Genomic DNA, 25024 nt, shown 5'->3' with positions numbered 1-25024 from the left:
GTTTCTCATTATACAATTTCAATACATGAATGTGTTTAACATCACAAAACCTAGATGGCCACGTTTAGCATAAATGCATAAATGTCTCCTGACACGTTATCACAAGATCATGTTTTTATCTAAGCCAGCTATCTTGTGCCACTTGTCTCAGAATAAGAATAAAGGTAAAGAAGAACACATCTTTAGCCACCTCCTTCTTGGATTAATTTATGAGGATCCAGGCAGGAGTCAGCTGCTATCACATGTAGAGATGAGGAAACTCAAACTTAAACATTTGACGTTTGTTAGTGTTCGATGTAAGTGAGAGTTAGTGTTCGATGCTAAACCACGAACATGGACTTTCTGGGAATATTCGGAATAGTTTTTTTTTTCCTGTTCTTACCATGAGCCTAGATAATACCGCTATATACTCCACACATAAAGATGCTGTTATTAGAGATGCGAGAACCTGAACTTCCGGGTTCGTATTGGACATTTAATGTCCTCTGCTAATCGCTGAAGTCTGTTGCAAACTTCATAGTTCTGGGAGAAGTTCATTGGGTGGGTGAGAAAAAGAAAATTCCAGATCAAAAGTTCGGAAACTTATTATTTTTAATGGAATCCGGGTTCTGGTTCAAGTTCCGCTACAGTTCTGATACTCAAACCCAACTTTGGACAAAAGTTTGAGTTGAGTACCAGAACCCGAACGTCCATGGATCCACTCATCCCTAATCACAAGGGGAAGGTGTATTTGCAAGAGACAGATCATATGGCTGCCAGGGGCGGACATAAAATGGGTTTTAAGAGGGGCTAAGAGATAAGGGGCCCATTACCACCTCCAAAGCAGGTAGAATTGTGCATTTGGATGAGCTATTGGACTGTGACGGGCCCACATACCTTTCTTGCACAGGAGCCCTTTTTTGTCTGTGTCCTCCAGTAATGGCTGCTATGTGCCCTTTAGAGAGCGGAGTACCAGCGGTATAACTATATGTCACGATCCTATGCCGGACTCACTATAAAAGACCCGAGTTAGTTGCACCAATGGAAGTGGAACGTTGGTGAAAGGGTCGTAAAATGAACTTTTATCCTGCTGGACATTACAGGTCCTTCTCAAAAAATTAGCATATAGTGTTAAATTTCATTATTTACCATAATGTAATGATTACAATTAAACTTTCATATATTATAGATTCATTATCCACCAACTGAAATTTGTCAGGTCTTTTATTGTTTTAATACTGATGATTTTGGCATACAACTCCTGATAACCCAAAAAACCTGTCTCAATAAATTAGCATATTTCACCCGTCCAATCAAATAAAAGTGTTTTTTAATAACAAACAAAAAACCATCAAATAATAATGTTCAGTTATGCACTCAATACTTGGTCGGGAATCCTTTGGCAGAAATGACTGCTTCAATGCGGCGTGGCATGGAGGCAATCAGCCTGTGACACTGCTGAGATGTTATGGAGGCCCAGGATGCTTCAATAGCGGCCTTAAGCTCATCCAGAGTGTTGGGTCTTGCGTCTCTCAACTTTCTCTTCACAATATCCCACAGATTCTCTATGGGGTTCAGGTCAGGAGAGTTGGCAGGCCAATTGAGCACAGTAATACCATGGTCAGTAAACCATTTACCAGTGGTTTTGGCACTGTGAGCAGGTGCCAGGTCGTGCTGAAAAATGAAATCTTCATCTCCATAAAGCATTTCAGCCGATGGAAGCATGAAGTGCTCCAAAATCTCCTGATAGCTAGCTGCATTGACCCTGCCCTTGATGAAACACAGTGGACCAACACCAGCAGCTGACATGGCACCCCACACCATCACTGACTGTGGGTACTTGACACTGGACTTCAGGCATTTTGGCATTTCCTTCTCCCCAGTCTTCCTCCAGACTCTGGCACCTTGATTTCCGAATGACATGCAAAATTTGCTTTCATCAGAAAAAAGTACTTGGGACCACTTAGCAACAGTCCAGTGCTGCTTCTCTGTAGCCCAGGTCAGGCGCTTCTGCCGCTGTTTATGGTTCAAAAGTGGCTTTACCTGGGGAATGCGGCACCTGTAGCCCATTTCCTGCACACGCCTGTGCACGGTGGCTCTGGATGTTTCCACACCAGACTCAGTCCACTGCTTCCTCAGGTTCCCCAAGGTCTGGAATCGGTCCTTCTCCACAATCTTCCTCAGGGTCCGGTCACCTCTTCTCGTTGTACAGCGTTTTCTGCCACATTGTTTCCTTCCAACAGACTTACCATTGAGGTGCCTTGATACAGCACTCTGGTGGGAACAGCCTATTTGTTGAGAAATTTCTTTCTGGGTCTTACCCTCTTGCTTGAGGGTGTCAATGATGGCCTTCTTGACATCTGTCAGGTCGCTAGTCTTACCCATGATGGGGGTTTTGAGTAATGAACCAGTCAGGGAGTTTTTAAAAGCCTCAGGTATCTTTTGCATGTGTTTAGAGTTAATTAGTTGATTCAGAAGATTAGGGTAATAGGTCGTTTAGAGGACCTTTTCTTGATATGCTAATTTATTGAGACAGGTTTTTTGGGTTATCAGGAGTTGTAGGCCAAAATCATCAGTATTAAAACAATAAAAGACCTGACAAATTTCAGTTGGTGGATAATGAATCTATAATATATGAAAGTTTAATTGTAATCATTACATTATGGTAAATAATGAAATTTAACACTATATGCTAATTTTTTGAGAAGGACCTGTATTATGATGGGTTCCAGTTTAGTTTTTGTTTTGGGGTCCCTGTTTGGGTGGTCGCCTATTGGCTGTAGACCGCTGCATAAGGTGCAGCAGTAGCAGAGAATAGAGAGCCCTTTTTTCTGCTCTTGTTTCTATTTTTTACTTTATGCTTTTTTTGCTTTTTTTTACGCTTTGTCAATTTATCACGGACATGTCATTTATCCCATAGAGGGTACAAATTAGATTCCTGTCATACATTAATCACACAGGTGTTTTACACATTACTCTATGGCAATATAGAAGTTAAACAAATGTGTGGCGCTCCTGCGAGAGCCGCTGACTCAGCACCGTGTTCTGCAGACCTGTCAGCTCCATGAGGCTCCCCGTAAAATATGTGCATCGTCCTATGACTGTGACTTAAAGTCATTCTTCACTTGGAATATTAAGGTGTCTTTACACAGTCGAGTCATATCACAGTTCCTATGGAGGGTTTTTGCAAAATTGTATAAAAAATGACAGGTTATTTTTTTTAGGGGAGTTTTTACAAAAATGTGCAGAAATTTACATATACAAATGTATAAAGTTCAGGACTACAAGGGGACGGGGAGAATAGCTTTTTGGGGGAGAGGTCTTATTTTTTGCAGCTCAATAGAGTGAAGAGCAACCAAAGTGGATTTCTCTTAAAAAAAAAAAATATTAAAGAAATAAATAAAAATAAATTTGATACTTATTTGAAATTATAATAAATAATTATTTTAAATGATATTTCCATAACCATTAGATACCTAGGTGGAGATTTCAATCACGCTTCACTAGAGATGAGCAAATGCCACGATAATGTATTAAATTTGTATTATTAGTAATGGTCTTCTTTAAGGCTAAGAGCACCTTAACATTTACATTTTTACCTCAATCGTTAATTAAATACAGTGTTATGCAAATTTCTAAACTCTATTAAAGAAAAATTCTATGTTTTTGCTGCTGTAAAGCATTGTTAAGTCTTTTATCTAGCTGAGTGATTTACAAAAACAGGACAAAAATTCATCCAAGCTCCTGGTTCTGACAGCTCTCACTTTCTCCTGCTTCTCACTCTCAGTGTTAAAGACATAGTAGCAGGAGACAAGCGGTAGAACACTGGTCAGCAGTAGACAGGGGAGAAAGTATCTAAAGTCTTAGGGAGAGCAAAGAAAACAGGCTACAGACAATGAGGAAAGCACATGGAAGGGGAAAAATTAAATAAGAGCAGGAAGCAAACTGTGGTGATACATGAAAGCAAGTGAAGACAGCAGTGGATACATTGGATGCATGCAGACTTCTTTTTCCAGCATGTATTACAGAAAGGGACACTCCTACAAGAATTTGGGTCAAGCATGTATACCAATGTGTGCTCCAGTTTCCAGCATGTATTACAGAAAGGGACACTCCCACAAGAATTTGGGTCAAGCATGTACACCAACTTGTGCTCCGGTTTCCAGCATGTATTACAGAAAGGGAGACTCACACAAGAATTTGGGTCAAGCATGTACACCAACTTGTGCTTCAGTTTCCAGCATGTATTACAGAAAGGGACACTCCCATAAGAATTTGGGTCAAGCATGTATACCAACTTGTGCTCCAGTTTCCAGCATGTATTACAGAAAGGGAGACTCACACAAGAATTTGGGTCAAGCATGTACACCAACTTGTGCTTCAGTTTCCAGCATGTATTACAGAAAGGGACACTCCCATAAGAATTTGGGTGAAGCATGTACACCAACTTGTGCTCCAGTTTCCAGCATGTATTACAGAAAGGGACACTCCCACAAGAATTTGGGTCAAGCATATACACCAACTTGGGCTCCGGTTCATTTCTTTGGTTTTGTGATAAAATGAAGAGGCAGAACCACTAAACTAAAGTCTCCTCTGAGTCAGAAGATCCTATATGGGCTCCATCCTCAGTCCTTGAGATGATCAGCGCTTAGCTGAGCTCTTTTGCCTCTTTGCATCAGTGATCAGTTCACTGGTGACTTCTATGATTAGAGTTTCTGATAAGTCCCTCACACTGTACAGATCTATGCCTGAATCCCAACGGCCTCCATACATAATATTATCACGCTTTCTTTATGGTAAGTAATAAATGTATCACCTAAAGCAAGAAAAAAAAAGATCCATAGCATTACATTGATTGCCCATGCATAGTGCTGGTGAGTCACGGGGAGGAGTAGTCATCAATAATATAATGCAACTCATAGCAGTCACTATTCTGTTTGATATATGCACAAATGCATGGCTGAAGGGAAGCCGTTTCCATGACAACAGAAGTTTGCTCCGCTGTGATACTTTGTATTAAAGGACTTGATTATGGAAACTATTGATTGCTGAATTCATGCATTTAAAGTAAATCTTTGGATTAAAACTTAATACTATAAATTTGCTTAGAAAAAGGTCAATCTCCAAGCACTCAAAATAGTCTTACACGGGATAGTGAGCGGCCATGCAATTCTCAGTGCAGGCTAATGCTGATTTTACCTGTTGAAGGTATACAGTGTATCTTCTCATTGCTGGATCTTACTCATGGACTGGAATAAATATTGACAGTCTGATCCGTCTTTACAAAAAAATACAATTGTTGTACTTTTCTGGCCATTTAAAGGGAATTTTTCACCAGATTTTGACACCTAATCTGAGAGCAGCATACCGTAGAGAGAGAGACCCTGATTTCAGTGATGTGTCAGTTACTGGGCCACTTGCTGTAGTTTTGATACAAATTACTGTTTTATCAGCAGGAGATAATCACTAGAGCACTAGAAAACCTGCTGCCAGGTACTCCAACCCCGCCCCCACCACTGATTGGCTGCTGTACACAGAGAGTAGCCAATCAGTATTGTGGGTGGTGTTATACACAGCTCAGCATTGGGAGAACTGGCAGATCTGCAGCAAAGAAAATAGGGATTGTGTGAAAACTTTATCAAGCAGCCCAACAAGTGACACATCATCGTAATCAGTGTATTTGCCCCTTCATTATCCTGCTGTCAGATAGTATGTCAAAAACCTGGTGTCTGATTCTCTTTAAAAAGGTTTTCCTTCCCTGGATTTTCTTACAAAAGAACAACCAGGATTCTTCTTCTTCTTGCCCAGGATGTGTCTGCCCCAAACATTGACTGGGTGAAAAATTTACCAATGCATCACTGATGTGACTAGTGATTGGCTGCAGCGCTCACATATCTGTAAGACAGGAATAGAATGTGCGAAACTTGACATTCACTGCATTTATCAGATTTTGAAGAAAAATAACAAAATCAATTTTTGGAGGACTCATGGAATACAATAAATAAGACTTTTTATATGTTTATTTGTATTTTGTATATTTATTTGTTACATGATGTAACTGCTCTTTGTTTAATTTTCTGAACGCTTTGATTCTGACGATCAGATCCGAGATGAACAAATCGATTCAATTCAAGATTGGCGCTGGACGACCAGTTTAGGAAAAAAAATGCATGATTTTGTTTTACTCTATTGAAAGATGTTTCTGCTTTATAAATCCGTATATGGCCACCCAGTGGTAGGGGTGTGCATTGCAGCCTGTTGAGGGTTTTTCTAGCACAATACGATAATTTTGTGGAAAAACAAGCGTGGATACAGCTAGACACGCAAAAGCAGATTTTTAAAACCAGCCATAAAAAAGGAAAGGTAACATTTTTTTGCTAAAGGTCGCATAGCAACTAGTTCCTCTATTCTTCCAGTTATATAGCCTCAATTAAATAGTTGCCATAAGTGCCAAATAAAATCCTTCAAAGAATCCACCTCCCCTTTAAAGGGAAGCTATCATTATATTATTACTATTATTTAAATCATATGTCTTTTTTCTTACATTCTTCCCAATTTATTTTGCACATGCTCATTAGATGCTCTAATACAAAAGATAGATTTATAGTATGTTCTTAGTGGCTAACGTACATGTTTAATGCTGTTTTAAGGTTTCAAGAAAAAAAAATCAGTTTTATCAGCAGGAGATTATCACTACAGGACTAGGTATTTCATGCATCATAGTCCAACCCCGCCCCTAGTACAGATTAGCAGCTTTCTGTCAGTATACAGTGTGCGCAGACAGCTGCCAATCAGTGGTGTGGGTGGGGTAATACACAGAAAGCTGCTAATCAGTGGTGTGGGCGGGGTTATACACAGAAAGCTGCCAATCAGTGGTGTGGGCAGGATTATGCACAGAAAGCTGCCAATCAGTGGTGTGGGTGGGGTTATACACAGAAAGCAACCAATCAGTAGTGTGGGTGGGGTTATACACAGAAAGCTACCAATCAGTAGTGTGGGTGGGGTTATATACAGAAAGCTGCCAATCAGTAGTGTGGGTGGGGTTATACACAGAAAGCTGCCAATCAGGGGTGTGCGCAGGGTTATACACATAAAACTGCCAATCAGTGGTGTGGGTGAGGTTATACAGAGAAAGCTGCCAATCAGTAGTGTGGGCGGGATTATGCACAGAAAGCTGCCAATCAGTAGTGTCGGTGGGGTTATACACAGAAAGCTGCCAATCAGTGGTGTGGGTGGGATTATGCACAGAAAGCTGCCAATCAGTGGTGTGGGTGGGGTTATACACAGAAAGCTACCAATCAGTAGTGTGGTTGGGGTTATAAACAGAAAGCTGCCAATCAGTGGTGTGGGTGGGGTTATATACAGAAAGCTGCCAATCAGTGGTGTGGGTGGGGTTATACACAGAAAGCTACAAATCAGTAGTGTGGTTGGGGTTATAAACAGAAAGCTGCCAATCAGTGGTGTGGGTGGGGTTATATACAGAAAGCTGCCAATCAGTGGTGTGGGTGGGGTTATACACAGAAAGCTGCCAATCAGTGGTGTGGGTGGGGTTATATACAGAAAGCTGCCAATCAGTAGTGTGGGTGGGGTTATACACAGAAAGCTGCCAATCAGTGGTGTGGGTGGGGTTATACACAGAAAGCTACCAATCAGTAGTGTGGGTGGGGTTATACACAGAAAGCTGCCAATCAGTGGTGTGGGAGGGGTTATACACATAAAGCTGCCAATCAGTGGTGTGGGTGGGGTTATATACAGAAAGCTGCCAATCAGTAGTGTGGGTGGGGTTATACACAGAAAGCTGCCAATCAGTGGTGTGGGTGGGGTTGTATACAGAAAGCTACCAATCAGTGGTGTGGGTGGGGTTATATACAGAAAGCTGCCAATCAGTGGTGTGGGTGGGGTTATACACAGAAAGCTGCCAATCAGTGGTGTGGGTGGGTGGGGTTATACACAGAAAGCTGCCAATCAGTGGTGTGGGTGGGGTTATACACAGAAAGCTACCAATCAGTGGTGTGGGTGGGGTTATATACAGAAAGCTGCCAATCAGTAGTGTGGGTGGGGTTATACACAGAAAGCTGCCAATCAGTGGTGTGGGTGGGGTTGTATACAGAAAGCTGCCAATCAGTGGTGTGGGTGGGTGGGGTTATGCACAGAAAGCTGCCAATCAGTAGTGTGGGTGGGGTTATACACAGAAAGCTGCCAATCAGTGGTGTGGGTGGGGTTATATACAGAAAGCTGCCAATCAGTGGTGTGGGTGGGGTTATATACAGAAAGCTGCCAATCGGTGGTGTGGGTGGGGTTATATACAGAAAGCTGCCAATCAGTGGTGTGGGTGGGGTTATACACAGAAAGCTACCAATCAGTAGTGTGGTTGGGGTTATAAACAGAAAGCTGCCAATCAGTGGTGTGGGTGGGGTTATATACAGAAAGCTGCCAATCAGTGGTGTGGGTGGGGTTATACACAGAAAGCTACCAATCAGTAGTGTGGTTGGGGTTACAAACAGAAAGCTGCCAATCAGTGGTGTGGGTGGGGTTATATACAGAAAGCTGCCAATCAGTGGTGTGGGTGGGGTTATACACAGAAAGCTGCCAATCAGTGGTGTGGGTGGGGTTATATACAGAAAGCTGCCAATCAGTAGTGTGGGTGGGGTTATACACAGAAAGCTGCCAATCAGTGGTGTGGGTGGGGTTATACACAGAAAGCTACCAATCAGTAGTGTGGGTGGGGTTATACACAGAAAGCTGCCAATCAGTGGTGTGGGAGGGGTTATACACAGAAAGCTGCCAATCAGTGGTGTGGGTGGGGTTATATACAGAAAGCTGCCAATCAGTAGTGTGGGTGGGGTTATACACAGAAAGCTGCCAATCAGTGGTGTGGGTGGGGTTGTATACAGAAAGCTGCCAATCAGTGGTGTGGGTGGGTGGGGTTATGCACAGAAAGCTGCCAATCAGTAGTGTGGGTGGGGTTATACACAGAAAGCTGCCAATCAGTGGTGTGGGTGGGGTTATATACAGAAAGCTGCCAATCAGTGGTGTGGGTGGGGTTATATACAGAAAGCTGCCAATCGGTGGTGTGGGTGGGGTTATATACAGAAAGCTGCCAATCAGTGGTGTGGGTGGGGTTATACACAGAAAGCTGCCAATCGGTGGTGTGGGTGGGGTTATATACAGAAAGCTGCCAATCAGTGGTGTGGGTGGGGTTATAAACAGAAAGCTGCCAATCAGTGGTGTGGGTGGGGTTATATACAGAAAGCTGCCAATCAGTGGTGTGGGTGGGGTTATAGACAGAAAGCTGCCAATCAGTGGTGTGGGTGGGGTTATACACAGAAAGCTACCAATCAGTGGTGTGGGTGGGGTTATATTCAGAAAGCTGCCAATCAGTAGTGTGGGTGGGGTTATACACAGAAAGCTGCCAATCAGTGGTGTGGGTGGGTGGGGTTATACACAGAAAGCTGCCAATCAGTAGTGTGGGTGGGGTTATACACAGAAAGCTGCCAATCAGTGGTGTGGGTGGGGTTATACACAGAAAGCTGCCAATCAGTGGTGTGGGTGGGGTTATACACAGAAAGCTACCAATCAGTGGTGTGGGTGGGGTTATATACAGAAAGCTGCCAATCAGTAGTGTGGGTGGGGTTATACACAGAAAGCTGCCAATCAGTGGTGTGGGTGGGGTTGTATACAGAAAGCTACCAATCAGTGGTGTGGGTGGGGTTATATACAGAAAGCTGCCAATCAGTGGTGTGGGTGGGGTTATACACAGAAAGCTGCCAATCAGTGGTGTGGGTGGGTGGGGTTATACACAGAAAGCTGCCAATCAGTGGTGTGGGTGGGGTTATACACAGAAAGCTACCAATCAGTGGTGTGGGTGGGGTTATATACAGAAAGCTGCCAATCAGTAGTGTGGGTGGGGTTATACACAGAAAGCTGCCAATCAGTGGTGTGGGTGGGGTTGTATACAGAAAGCTGCCAATCAGTGGTGTGGGTGGGTGGGGTTATACACAGAAAGCTGCCAATCAGTAGTGTGGGTAGGGTTATACACAGAAAGCTGCCAATCAGTGGTGTGGGTGGGGTTATATTCAGAAAGCTGCCAATCAGTAGTGTGGGTGGGGTTATGCACAGAAAGCTGCCAATCAGTGGTGTGGGTGGGTGGGGTTATACACAGAAAGCTGCCAATCAGTAGTGTGGGTAGGGTTATACACAGAAAGCTGCCAATCAGTGGTGTGGGTGGGGTTATATACAGAAAGCTGCCAATCAGTGGTGTGGGTGGGGTTATATAGAGAAAGCTGCCAATCAGTGGTGTGGGTGGGGTTATACACAGAAAGCTGCCAATCAGTGGTGTGGGTGGGGTTATATACAGAAAGCTGCCAATCAGTGGTGTGGGTGGGGTTATACACAGAAAGCTGCCAATCAGTGGTGTGGGTGGGGTTGTATACAGAAAGCTGCCAATCAGTGGTGTGGGTGGGGTTATACACAGAAAGCTACCAATCAGTGGTGTGGGTGGGGTTATATACAGAAAGCTGCCAATCTGTAGTGTGGGTGGGGTTATACACAGAAAGCTGCCAATCAGTGGTGTGGGTGGGTGGGGTTATACACAGAAAGCTGCCAATTAGTAGTGTGGGTAGGGTTATACACAGAAAGCTGCCAATCAGTGGTGTGGGTGGGGTTATATACAAAAAGCTGCCAATCAGTGGTGTGGGTGGGGTTATACACAGAAAGCTACCAATCAGTAGTGTGGGTGGGGTTATATACAGAAAGCTGCCAATCAGTGGTGTGGGTGGGGTTATATACAGATAGCTGCCAATCAGTAGTGTGGGTGGGGTTATACACAGAAAGCTGCCAATCAGTGGTGTGGGTGGGGTTATACACAGAAATCTGCCAATCAGTGGTATGGGTGGGGTTATACACAGAAAGCTGCCAATCAGTGGTGTGGGTGGGGTTATACACAGAAAGCTGCCAATCAGTAGTGTGGGTGGGGTTATACACAGAAAGCTGCCAATCAGTGGTGTGGGTGGGGTTATACACAGAAAGCTGCCAATCAGTGGTGTGGGTGGGGTTATACACAGAAAGCTGCCAATCAGTGGTGTGGGTGGGGTTGTATACAGAAAGCTGCCAATCAGTGGTGTGGGTGGGGTTATACACAGAAAGCTACCAATCAGTGGTGTGGGTGGGGTTATATACAGAAAGCTGCCAATCTGTAGTGTGGGTGGGGTTATACACAGAAAGCTGCCAATCAGTGGTGTGGGTGGGTGGGGTTATACACAGAAAGCTGCCAATCAGTAGTGTGGGTAGGGTTATACACAGAAAGCTGCCAATCAGTGGTGTCGGTGGGGTTATATACAAAAAGCTGCCAATCAGTGGTGTGGGTGGGGTTATACACAGAAAGCTACCAATCAGTAGTGTGGGTGGGGTTATATACAGAAAGCTGCCAATCAGTGGTGTGGGTGGGGTTATATACAGATAGCTGCCAATCAGTAGTGTGGGTGGGGTTATACACAGAAAGCTGCCAATCAGTGGTGTGGGTTGGGTTATACACAGAAAGCTGCCAATCAGTGGTGTGGGTGGGGTTATACACAGAAAGCTGCCAATCAGTGGTGTGGGTGGGGTTATATACAGAAAGCTGCCAATCAGTGGTGTGGGTGGGGTTATATACAGAAAGCTGCCAATCAGTGGTGTGGGTGGGGTTATACACAGAAAGCTGCCAATCAGTGGTGTGGGTGGGGTTATTTACAGAAAGCTGCCAATCAGTGGTGTGGGTGGGGTTATACACAGAAAGCTGCCAATCAGTGGTGTGGGTGGGGTTGTATACAGAAAGCTGCCAATCAGTGGTGTGGGTGGGGTTATACACAGAAAGCTACCAATCAGTGGTGTGGGTGGGGTTATATACAGAAAGCTGCCAATCTGTAGTGTGGGTGGGGTTATACACAGAAAGCTGCCAATCAGTGGTGTGGGTGGGTGGGGTTATACACAGAAAGCTGCCAATCAGTAGTGTGGGTAGGGTTATACACAGAAAGCTGCCAATCAGTGGTGTGGGTGGGGTTATATACAAAAAGCTGCCAATCAGTGGTGTGGGTGGGGTTATACACAGAAAGCTACCAATCAGTAGTGTGGGTGGGGTTATATACAGAAAGCTGCCAATCAGTGGTGTGGGTGGGGTTATATACAGATAGCTGCAAATCAGTAGTGTGGGTGGGGTTATACACAGAAAGCTGCCAATCAGTGGTGTGGGTGGGGTTATACACAGAAAGCTGCCAATCAGTGGTGTGGGTGGGGTTATACACAGAAAGCTGCCAATCAGTGGTGTGGGTGGGGTTATATACAGAAAGCTGCCAATCAGTAGTGTGGGTGGGGTTATACACAGAAAGCTGCCAATCAGTTGTGTGGGTGGGGTTATACACAGAAAGCTGCCAATCAGTGGTGTGGGTGGGGTTATATACAGAAAGCTGCCAATCAGTGGTGTGGGTGGGGTTATATACAGAAAGCTGCCAATCAGTAGTGTGGGTGGGGTTATACACAGAAAGCTGCCAATCAGTGGTGTGGGTGGGGTTATATACAGAAAGCTGCCAATCAGTGGTGTGGGCGAGATTATACAGATCTCAGCATTCTGAGTTCGGCTAAATCTGCAGCAGAGAAAACTGTGATTCTATCACAACTGCTGCTTCCAATAAGTGATAAATCGCTGGAATCAAAGTCTCTATCTCTCCATCATACTGCTGTCAGATTCCATAGAAAAAAACTGCTGACACATTCTCTTTAATAAAGCATTTATTATCATTTACTACACAATATTACTGTGTATCACTCTCGTGAAAAAAGTGGTTACAATACATACTAGTTGAAATGAACAATTCAGGCTAAAGAACATCCGCATGCATCCGCCAGAACATTTCCAAAAATTAGATTTTTACAATTTTTCACAAATGTATCATATTATCACACTACGGCAGTAAAACCCTCAGTAGGCTGCAATTCACAATGAGCGGCTGCATTGTCACAAATAGACACATATAAACATTTACTGACAGAGTATCACTAAATCATATATATTTTTTTAAATCAAAGTTTGGCAATTTGTGTCACTCTTTATGGGATATTTCGAATCACGAAAAAAGGGGCACATCTGTAGATACTTTTCTTCTTAAATAATGCCAATCCATTCACTAAGTCATTTGGGACTTATTTTTTTGGCCTTGAAACTAGAACAGTTTATATTGTGTTGTCGGATAACAGATACATTAGTAACTGCAATTATTTACAGTAGGTCCAAATTATCTCAAATCTACCATGAAAGTTCGCCAAAGTCAATGTATCGAGTTCTTCCAGGTTCTTCCTAATCCTTCAGTTATATTAATGCAAAAATAAGAAAAGCATATTAATACGTAATGGAACTAAGATAGAGAACTCAGAATTTTCTGTTGTTGGCTCAATCATTAATTTTACCTGGTTAGTGTTGTATCGGAGAGAGTTAAAGAACCCCATGAGCATGACGCAGCTTCTCCTCTCGCCTGAACATCTGATATAACTGATGTCTCCTTATTAACAATCCTTCACAAATGAAGTTAATTCTCTAACTCATTACAGACCTTCTTGGGAATATTGTAATTCATCTAAGTTTTGGCACTTCCGTCTCAGAACTCATCAGGATTCCACAGACCCGACTGGCCCATCAACTATGAAATGGCTTTTGCTCTGCTGAAACATTTATGATAAATTCAGATGGAAGGAAGGCTTCAAGAATGGTTAGATCACGAGGCGTAACGGGAACCTGTCCAACGAACTGGACCCAATCAGAGCAGCCAACTGGACAAGTCTGTTCAACTGGGAACATTCACCTATATACTCGCGCTATCTTCTTTCATTTGGGTCAAATTTTCAAATATATAGAATTATGCCGAAATGGAAATTATGGAAATAGAACATTATATAAAAAGATAAAATAAAGACTAATAATAACGACTTAGCTAGAAGAGGTCATGTATTGCAGGAAAATACCATGAAAGGGTGGAATAATAATAATCATGGAGACACTTTTGAAGAACTTCTCGAAACATCACAAGTAACAGTTCTACAGGGTCTTAATATGTATCGTTGTGCTAAGTCTCATTTAGTAACAATTGAAGCCAGAACAGAAATTTATCATTAGACTTGATAATTATGAAAAGGGAAGAAAACAATAGAGATAAAAAATCCTGCTCTTACACATATCTAGACACATTTCATTTGGTAATTACCAATTAGTCGCTACTGTAGAACTCATACATGCATAACCTAAGATAAAAACAAAGTGAGCAAATATCCTGTAATAAGTAGCAAAAAAGTAACAGAACATGTAAATAACATAGAGTTTAAACAACACTATTTAGATTAAAAAAAGAGTAAAACACATCCTACCGCGACAAGGTGTTCCCAATCAGGACAGATTCTAACTCCTTGGGTCACCTTGTGGCAGTGGGATGGCTTTCACGTGATTTTGATCAAAACAGTATTAATTTATATGTGTTATTACTATTTATTTACTTATTTACTACAGGAGATTTGCTTTTTTGCTTTTATCTTAGGCTTTGAACATGCACCTACACATTGCATGTATACCAGCATATGTCGCGGATCATTTATTTAGTTTTACTTTAGTTTTTTGTACTTTGTACAAATAGGGATGTGACTTCCTCTTTTTGGTCTGTGGAGTTTGGTTATATAAATTCCAATGGGCAGGTGTCTGAACAGTCGGCTCTGGATCCTGCTATGCCCCCTTCTATTTTGAGGTCAGCTGACACATAGAGATAGTACCGTCCCGATTGGATTACACCTTATCGTGGTTGGATGGCTTTTATGCTTTTTTAATCAAAATAGTGTTTACTAAGTGCCCTACGTTATTTACATGTAATATTACTATTTATTTGTTTACTTTGTTTTCATTTTAAATACTGCCTGATAAATGGCCACAGTGTGAACATGCTCTTATACATAGCATGTTTACCAATTTATACTCCGGCTCATTTTTTTTAGTTTTGCTGTAGTTTCTTGCACCTACACCTTGCACTTATGCCAGCATATATTCTGGCTCATTTCTTTGGTTTTGCCTTAATTCATACATGGCAGTATCAATGCATTGCGATGATTCATGCACTTATTATATGCAAATTATCACATCTGAGTTTGATGAATCTAAGTTGAGCGGAAAAACCTCAAAATCACAGCCCTTTCCATGCATATCATTGCTTGTGAAGGCATTTCAGATTACTGCTCAGAATAAGCTGTCATGTGTGTGTGCATGAAGAATAACAATATTTTGACAATTATTAGATGTGTATCCTGCATTTTTCACCAGTTTCCCCTCTGCAGTCTTCAACGCTTATTTTTAATCGTCTCTGAGCTGATGGATAAAGACTAGCTGCTATAATGTTTCCCATATGCAGAACATATAAATATGAGAAATTCATTCTCTTCTGTATATTCTTTCTTCTCATGAACGAAATTATATGTCAGTACTGAGCAGTGTAGCTGTGAATCCAGCCCTGCTTGAGATAAATATCTTACAAGAAAGTGGTAGAAACAGTCTGTGCATTTCTTTTACCCTCGCTCATTCTGCTCCTTCCTCTTTAAACCTTTCCCTTCTTTATACCCTCAACTAGGCAGCTGTAATCTGATCCCTCAGTGACCTTGCCGTCTGTCTTGTTTTCTTACTTTTTTAAATAAAGTTGCTGTCACGTATAATTAACCTGTTTTATGAAGTTCTAAATTTCTATTAAATCTCACTTCTTGTAATACAAATGATGTAAAATTTGATTTCTTAGATAATTGTTAATTATGCGCTTTTTAGGATAATGTATCCAGCTTACCCTTCAAAATCAATATTGTTTGCCCCAATGACAATTTGTGCTCCACAAGGTATATTTTTAATTGTATTAAAAATTTTAAATATTCTTATCACATCCTCATCATTTAAAGGGCTGTGATTCATTAAATAAATATAGAAAATAATAAATAAAATTAAATTAAAATTTCCATAATTGTTCTATAGGTGTCTCAGAAGTTTAGGCAGAGTCCTCGCCTTTTTCACAATCTGGAGTTTTGCTGACCTATTTGTCATTAGAAAATGAAATGAATGAGGGAAAATTAATTCCTAAATTATCAACAAGTTTTCTTGAAGATTTTTTTTATCAGTATCTTGCAAAAAATCCTGTAGAAAAAAACAACATATATAATTATAGACATTTTTTTCTTCTATTCATTTTTTTAGACTTCATTTTTAGTCTTTGTGCTCCTTTAATATTTTGACATGGGTGATAATTAGAGATGAGCAAAATTCAAATTTGCCCATTCACACGGATTCTCCCAGTAAATTTGATTTGCACAGGAGTTATATCCACGAATTGAATGTCCCTTATAGAACATAATAAATGTAAGACGTTAAAAATAAAGATCCCTATATTCACCTCACCATTCATCTCTCCATAACCTCCACTCCTCACCATCATCTTTCCGGACCTTGTCGCTTCTTTTTATCACCACTGCTGAGAGCGAAATCCTCATGTTTCTTCACGCTGGGCCAAGATTTCCAGCTCTGATGATGACCAGCAGGGTTCTATGCAAGTGAGCTCAAGGTCATGAAGTCAATGGTCGTCAACTGTGGTGATAAGATGAGGCTGCAAAAACCGGATTGGTGACAGTGAGAATCGAAAGGGCGTAGGGAAAAAAGCGGTGACTTTTTTTTATTTGTTAACCTTTTTGTGGTTTCAAAAAATGATAGACAGTGGTGACCTTTTCTGAAGCCGCACAGAAGCAAGATTCCAAAATTTAGTTTTTGGGCTGATGCGGATTTTAGTAATATTCTAGATGAATTCAACTCCACTTAAATATATTCTCTCATCTTTGATGATAATAAATATAAGGCTCCTTTCACATTGCGTCCTTGCCATCATTCAGTGGCCCATCAAAAAAGATTTCGGGTATATGTGCTGATGGGGCCATTGACTATAAAGGTCCTGACAGAGTCAACTTGGGATCTGATGTACATCAAATTCGGGCAAATATGTCTATTGGAGGCAGACATTCTCACGTAATAGACTGTGTCTGGGTGTCCACCTCCAGTAGGGCTATATGCCCAAAAATGATGCACGTCAGAGCACATGTTGACACTGTCGGCACTGTTATAGTCTATGGCCCTATCGGAACACACATCCAAATTGCGTTTTGGGGGGTGGTCAGATGCAAGCCCCAACAAGACCACGAAAAAATGCAAAGTGAAAGCAACCAAAGAGTTGCAGATCTGTACTGCAGACCAACTTCTGCTGAATACATCTATATTTAGTGATCTCCAACCTTTCTTTTTCCAGTTGTTAGAGAAATACAGCTCCCAACAAGTCGTTATAGTTGTTGGCTTTGAAATGTAAATTTTACAGACACTCAAAGTTAGAGAACACTCATGTATTGTAAATGTGTATTTTTGTTTGCGTATTGTGACATTTGCCCTTTTTTGCCACCTTTGGCAAGCCGTCACTCTTCACCGCCTGACCTATAATAATAGAGATTGGCTTGGCACTCAACACTTCTACGTAAAGGCTCCTGTATCTCTGTCTGTGTCCCATGAATGCTATCAAAAATGTTTAAGGAAGGTGTTTCAATATCTTTTGACGGTGCCTGTTCCTTAAAAGCATTGGTTACGGAGCCAAAGACTGGGACAAAAGGTCAAGCTGTTATTGCTTAAGCTAAAGGGCTCTTTATTTTCCGTCCATTTTGCTTTTTCCTTGATGTTACTTTGAAAGTGAACTCTTTGAAGACGACTTTAGTATAAACATCTGCCGGAAATCAAAGTGAGAAAGAAGAAATCACAGAATTTCTTACTGGAATTTAACAACCCTCTTGAGTTAAACTGGACATAGGGGGAGGATACTCTTTACCAAGTGCAAATGGGCAATTAATGACTTCAGCCTGAAATAGGCTTAGAAGTTAATAGGAGAATTGTAGGTCATGACTTTATTGTTTAGGTGATGGCATCAAATGCACTTTGTGCTTTTCCTGAACACTAAAAGAGGATGTTGGAAATGTTCAAGGCTTTAATATAAAGGCAAGATCCTATTGTTGTGTGACCCAAAGGTCTCCTGGTAATGGATGGATAAGTATCGCTTTAAATGTCTCATTATTGGATCATCCATAGAATTAAAGTGGTCTTTATCTACGCATTTGGTTTCTGAAATTAGGCTCTCATTCTATAGAAAATTTCTATTTGAATTTTTAGTTGTGTCATGAAAAAAAAATCCAAACTTGCTTGTTACTTTGCATGGATGTTTTGAGAATCAACTCCGCTCAGTGTTGATGGGGCTAATTCTTGCATAGATGAGCAAAAGAAATCATAGTGTTAGCTTTGGATTTCGGTTGTAGCTCGAGTAGAAAAATAGTTGTTGGTCAAATGTACAAATATGTGTAATCATACCGTAATTCCACATCGATCCCTTTTTGAAGAGAAAGGCATCAACACCCTCATAGCAGCTCCTCTAGCCATTGTTTCTTCCTATCTTTAGAAGTTATCAACTCTTTAAAGTTGGGGGTCTGAATGTTGGACATTTACCAATTACGAGAACTTGTATCCCAACAGTTTCGTATTGCCACTTGTTTTTTTCTTATGCATTATATAAAGTTTTGCCTGAATTTGTTCACGTTCATTGCCGCTCGTTCAATAACGCATTTCGTTAATGTAGTTTCATAAAGGCAATTCTCTTGTTACGAGACACGCTTCTCATCTGGGTAAGGTCAAGCCGTATTGAATTGCATAGCTTAAAAAGAAAGAAAAACAAAAATCATATTCAGAGAAACATCCAAGAGGCTTTAGAAACAGATGAGTAAATAATCCAGGGACTCGCACACAGCAAGGACTTCATACTTCATAACTGAGCTGAGGATGTGTGACTACAGATGTAACTTTCTGCCAGTCATTAAAGCTAACAAGACAAAGAAAATCCACTTCAGCTGAATACTGGATGGCAAAAGCACGTGTTAACACGGGAAGATGTGGGTCGATAGAAGGATACATCCATTCGTTGCCTGTCTAACATCTTATAAACGTGAAAAACCTTCTCTCTACATGTAACCACAGTCTCCAGCACTATCTTTAGAGGACTAGCCATTTTGGAATATAGATGTGGAGATCAAAGCCTGCCATTAGCTTCAGGAGATATATTGTAACAGATATTCTGTGACGATACCACAAAATTCGGCTTACTTCTCTTGTAAGTATGCCCAGTAGAGAAAAACATCTAGAACCACTAGGAAATAACTAGTTTAGGGTGTTAGGAGCTTGTGATCTTCTTGCCCCTAATAAACGAGACCTCGATTGGTCTTCACACCTGCAAGATTTCCAGATGTTATTAATGCCTCATCCATAGTTTTGACTCCCAGATGGATCCTTGAGAAAAGAAGCCAATGCAACAAACAAGATGAATAATGCAAGGAAAGTCGAAAAGATGCCGAAGATGCAACCATCTTAACCACCATTTCTCAGTCCATCTACCTTCTCGTCAACACCCAGCTACAAGACATCCAGTTTCCATAATTATCAAGGTTGGTCTTTCTGGGGAACAATAATGTAGATGCAGTTTGCTATATTGCTGTCCTACAAAAGGTGTTTAGCTATGTCTGAGGCATAGGGACTAACTGTGCAACGAAAAATGGGTGACCGCGGCATTGCTACATTTCTGTAGTTCAGTCCCTTGCTTTTAAAGCCGCCTGAAATTTGATCTTTTGTGAAGTGACACACACAATATTGTTCAAATTGCAAATTACAAGATGGCACATATGGATATACAAAATATATGAGTGAGTTGTCTACAGTGGTATTAGAAGCCATTTAACCCCTTCATGACCCAGCCTATTTTGACATTAATGACCTGGCCGTTTTTTGCAATTCTGACCAGTGTCCCTTTATGAGGTAATAACTCAGGAATGCTTCAACGGATCCTAGCGGTTCTGAGATTGTTGTTTCGTGACATATTGGGCTTCACATTAGGGGTAAATTTAGGTCGATAATTTTTGCATTTATTTGTTGAAAAAAAATGGAAATTTGGCTAAAATTTTGCAATTTTCAAATTTTGAATTTTTATTCTGTTAAACGAGAGAGTTATGTGACACAAGATAGTTAATAAATAACATTACCCACATGTCTACTTTACATCAGCACAATGTTGAGTAAAAGCTCACAGACACAAAAAGATGACTTAAAAATCCTCCAGAAAATTGAAAAAAAATCACAGAGAAAAAAGCAGAGATGGTTACCTGCTGAAGCCTCCAAACAAATGCACCAGCAGGACGCATCGGACCCGATTAATGATGGCAAAAAACAGGTGCAAAAAATACCGATGAAACAACCACTTTCAATCCAGTGTTGGCTGTTTGGCATTAGTGCACAGAAAGATAAGCGATAATAGTCTGTATGTGGCATTGTTCACACAGGCAATGCAGAGCACCTGGTTTACAGCCTATTACTAACGCACATACAGGCCTCAAGGTTTTTTTTTTTCAATTTTCTGGAGGATTTTTAAGTCCTCTTTTTGTGTCTGTGAGCTTTTACTCAATGTTTACCGTAGGGCCGGCAAAATGTAAGGAGTGGACCCTTGACGCGGGTTGCCGGCTTACGTATTGAGGCCCCAATATAAACTACCGTATATACTCGAGTATAAGCCGAGATTTTCAGCCCAAATTTTTGGGCTGAAAGTGCCCCTCTCGGCTTATACTCGAGTCATGATCGGTGGTGGGGTCAGCGGGTGAGGGGGAGAGGGCGCTGAGGCATACTTACCTAGTCCCGGCGATCCTGGCGCTCCCCCTGCCCGTCCCACGGTCTCCGGGTGCCGCAGCTCTTCCCCTGAGCGGTCACGTGGGACCGCTCATTAGAGAAATGAATAGGCTGCTCCACCCCGCATAATTCATTTCTCTAATCAGCGGTGCCGGTGACCGCTGATAGAGGAAGAGGCTGCGGCACCGAAGACCAGCTGTCCGGGGGAAGGAGCGGGACGCCGGGAGCAGGTAAGTATCGCATATTCACCTGTCCTCGTTCCACACACCGGGCGTCGCGCCATCTTCCCGGCGTCTCGCCATCTTCCCGTCGTCTCTCTGCACTGACTGTGCAGGTCAGAGGGCGCGATGACGCATATAGTGTGTGCGGCCGCCCTCTGCCTGATCAGTCAGTGCAGAGAGACGCCGGGAAGATGGCGCCGAGGAGCTGCGGCAAGAGAGGTGAGTATGTGTTTTACTATTTTATTGCAGCAGCACAGCTATGGGGCAATAATGGACGGTGCAGAGCACTATATGGCACAGCTATGGGGCAATAACGGTGCTGAGCACTATATGGCACAGCTATGGGGCAATAATGGTGCAGAGCACTGTATGGCACAGCTATGGGGCAATGGTGCAGAGCACTATATGGCACAGCTATGGGGCAATAACGGTGCAGAGCACTATATGGCACAGCTATGGGGCAACGGTGCAGAGCACTATATGGCACAGCCATGGGGCAATAACGGTGCAGAGCACTATATGGCACAGCTATGGGGCAACGGTGCAGAGCACTATATGGCACAGCTATGGGGCAACGGTGCAGAGCAATATATATATGGCACAGCTATGGGGCAACGGTGCAGAGCACTATATATATGGCACAGCTATGGGGCAACGGTGCAGAGCACTATATATATGGCACAGCTATGGGGCAACGGTGCAGAGCATTGTATATATGGCACAGCTTTATGTGGAGTATCTATGGGGCAATGGTGCAGAGCATTGTATATATGGCACAGCTTTATGTGGAGCATCTATGGGGCCATAATGAATGGTGCAGAGCATTATATGTGGCACAGCTTTATGTGGAGCATCTATGGGGCCATAATGAACAGTATGGAGTATCTATTTTTAATTTTGAAATTCACCGGTACCTGCTGCATTTTCCACCCTAGGCTTATACTCGAGTCAATAAGTTTTCCCAGTTTTTTGTGGCAAAATTAGGGGGGTCGGCTTATACTCAGGTCGGCTTATACTCGAGTATATACGGTAATACCTTACATACATTGATATGTGTTTTTTTTGCACTTTATCTTGCAGGGCGCAGTCGGACCAAGATGGCTCTGTAAACTGTAGGCCTCTATTCACACAGCATGCATTTTGTAGCACTGGGCGGCCCGCCTGTATGTGCGTTAGTAATAGGCTGTAAACCAGATGCTCTGCATTGCCTGTGTGAACAATGCCACATACAGACTATTATCGCTTATCTTTCTGTGCACTAATGCCAAACAGCCAACACTGGATTGAAAGTCGTTGTTTCATCTGTATTTTTTGCACCTGTTTTTTGCCATCATTAATCGGGTCCGATGCGCCCTGCTAATGCATTTGTTTGGAGGCTTCAGCAGGTAATCATCTCTGCTTTTTTCTCTGTGATTTTTTATCAGCACAATTTTGGAAACAAATTTTTTTTTCCTAGGAAGTTATAAGGGTTAAAATTTGACCAGTGATTTCTCATTTTTACAACAAAATTTACAAAACCATTTTTTTAGGGACCACCTCACATTTGAAGTCAGTTTGAGGGGTCCATATGGCTGAAAATACCCAAAAGTGACACCATTCTAAAAGCTACACCCCTCAAGGTGCTCAAAACCACATTCAACAAGTTTATTAACCCTTCAGGTGCTTCACAGCAGCAGAAGCAACATGGAAGGAAAAAATGAACATTTAACTTTTTAGTCACAAAAATGATCTTTTAGCAACAATTTTTTTTATTTTCCCAAGGGTAAAAAGAGAAACTGGACCCAAAAAGTTATTGTACAATTTGTCCTGAGTACACCGATACCCCATATGTGGGGGGAACCACTGTTTGGGTGCACGACAGGGCTCGGAAGGGAAGGAGCGCCATTTGACTTTTTCACTGAAAAATTGGCTCCAATCTTTAGCGGACACCATGTTGCGTTTGGAGAGCCCCTGTGTGCCTAAACATTGGAGCTCCCCCACAAGTGACCCCATTTTGGAAACTAGACCCCCCAAGGAACTTATCTAGATGCATAGTGAGTACTTTGAACCCCCAGGTGCTTCACAAATTGATCCGTAAAAATGAAAAAGTACTTTTTTTTCACAAAAAAATTTATTTTAGCCTCAATTTGTTCATTTCCACATGGACAACAGGATAAAACGGATCCTAAAATTTATTGGGCAATTTCTCCTGAGTACACTGATACCTCACATGTGGGGTAAACCACTGTTTGGGCACACATGGCAGGGCTCGGAAGGGAAGGAGCGCCATTTGACTTTTTGAATGAAAAATTAGCTCCAATCGTTTAGCGGACACCATGTCGCATTTGGAGAGCCCCTGTGTGCCTAAACATTGGAGCTCCCCCACATATGACCCCATTTTGGAAACTAGACCTCCCATGGAACTAATCTAGATGTGCGGTGACCACTTTAAACCCCCAAGTGCTTTACAGAAGTTTATAATGCAGAGACGTGAAAATTAAAAATCATTTTTCTTTCCTCAAAAATTATTTTTTAGCCCGCAATTTTTTATTTTCACAAGGGTAACAGGAGATATTGGACCCCAATAGTTGTTGCCGAGTTTGTCCTGGGTATACTGGTACCCCATATGTGGGGGTAAACCACTGTTTGGGTACACGTGGCTCGGAAGGGAAGTAGTGACGTTTTGAAATGCAGACTTTGATGGATTGGTCTGCGTGCGTCACTTTGCATTTGCAGAGCCCCTGATGTGCCTAAACAGTAGAACCCCCCCACAAGATACCCCATTTTGGAAACTAGACCCCCCAAGGAACTTATCTAGATGCATAGTGAGCACTTTGAACCCCCAGGTGCTTTACAAATTGATCCGTAAAAATGAAAAAGTACTTTTTTTTCACAAAAAAATTATTTTAGCCTCAATTTGTTCATTTCCACATGGACAACAGGATAAAATGGATCCTAAAATTTATTGGGCAATTTCTCCTGAGTACATTGATACCTCACATGTGGGGGTAAACCACTGTTTGGGCACACACGGCAGGGCTCGGAAGGGAAGGAGCGCCATTTGACTTTTTGAATGAAAAATTAGCTCCAATCGTTAGCGGACACCATGTCGCGTTTGGAGAGCCCCTGTGTGCCTAAACATTGGAGCTCCCCCACATATGACCCCATTTTGGAAACTAGACCTCCCATGGAACTCATCTAGATGTGCGGTGACCTGACCACTTTAAACCCCCAATTGCTTCACAGACGTTTATAATGCAGAGCCGTGAAAATTAAAAATCATTTTTCTTTCCTCAAAAATTATTTTTTAGCCCGCAATCTTTTATTTTCACAAGGTTAACAGGAGATATTGGACCCCAATAGTTGTTGCCGAGTTTGTCCTGGGTATACTGGTACCCCATATGTGGGGGTAACCACTGTTTGGGTACACATGGCTCGGAAGGGAAGTAGTGACGTTTTGAAATGCAGACTTTGATGGATTGGTCTGCGGGCGTCACGTTGCATTTGCAGAGCCCCTGATGTGCCTAAACAGTAGAACCCCCCCACAAGATACCCCATTTTGGAAAATAGACCCCCCAAGGAACTTATCTAGATATGTGGTAAGCACTTTGAACCCCCAAGTTCTTCACAGAAGTATACAACGCAGAGCCGTGAAAAAAAAAATAATAATTTTGCTTTCCTCAAAAATGATGTTTTAGCAAGCAATTTTTTATTTTCACAAGGGTAACAGGAGAAATTGGACCCCAATAGTTGTTGCCCAGTTTGTCCTGAGTACACTGATACTGCAAATGTGGGGGTAAACCACTGTTTGGGCGCACGTCAGGGCTCGGAAGGGAGGGAGCACCATTTGACTTATTGAACGCAAGATTGGCTGGAATCATTGGTGGCGCCATGTTGCGTTTGGAGACCCCTGATGTGCCTAAACAGTGGAAACCCCTCAATTCTAACTCCAACACTAACCCCAACACACCCCTAACCCTAATCTCAACTCTAGTCATAACCCTAATCACAACCCTAACCCCAACACACCCCTAACCCTAATCCCAACCCTAACCCTAATCCC

Source organism: Ranitomeya variabilis, chromosome 2 (genome assembly GCF_051348905.1).
Source record: "Ranitomeya variabilis isolate aRanVar5 chromosome 2, aRanVar5.hap1, whole genome shotgun sequence".
NCBI lineage: Eukaryota > Metazoa > Chordata > Amphibia > Anura > Dendrobatidae > Ranitomeya > Ranitomeya variabilis.
The sequence above is the reverse complement of the archived record's forward strand: the minus strand, read 5'-3'. Positions refer to the sequence as shown.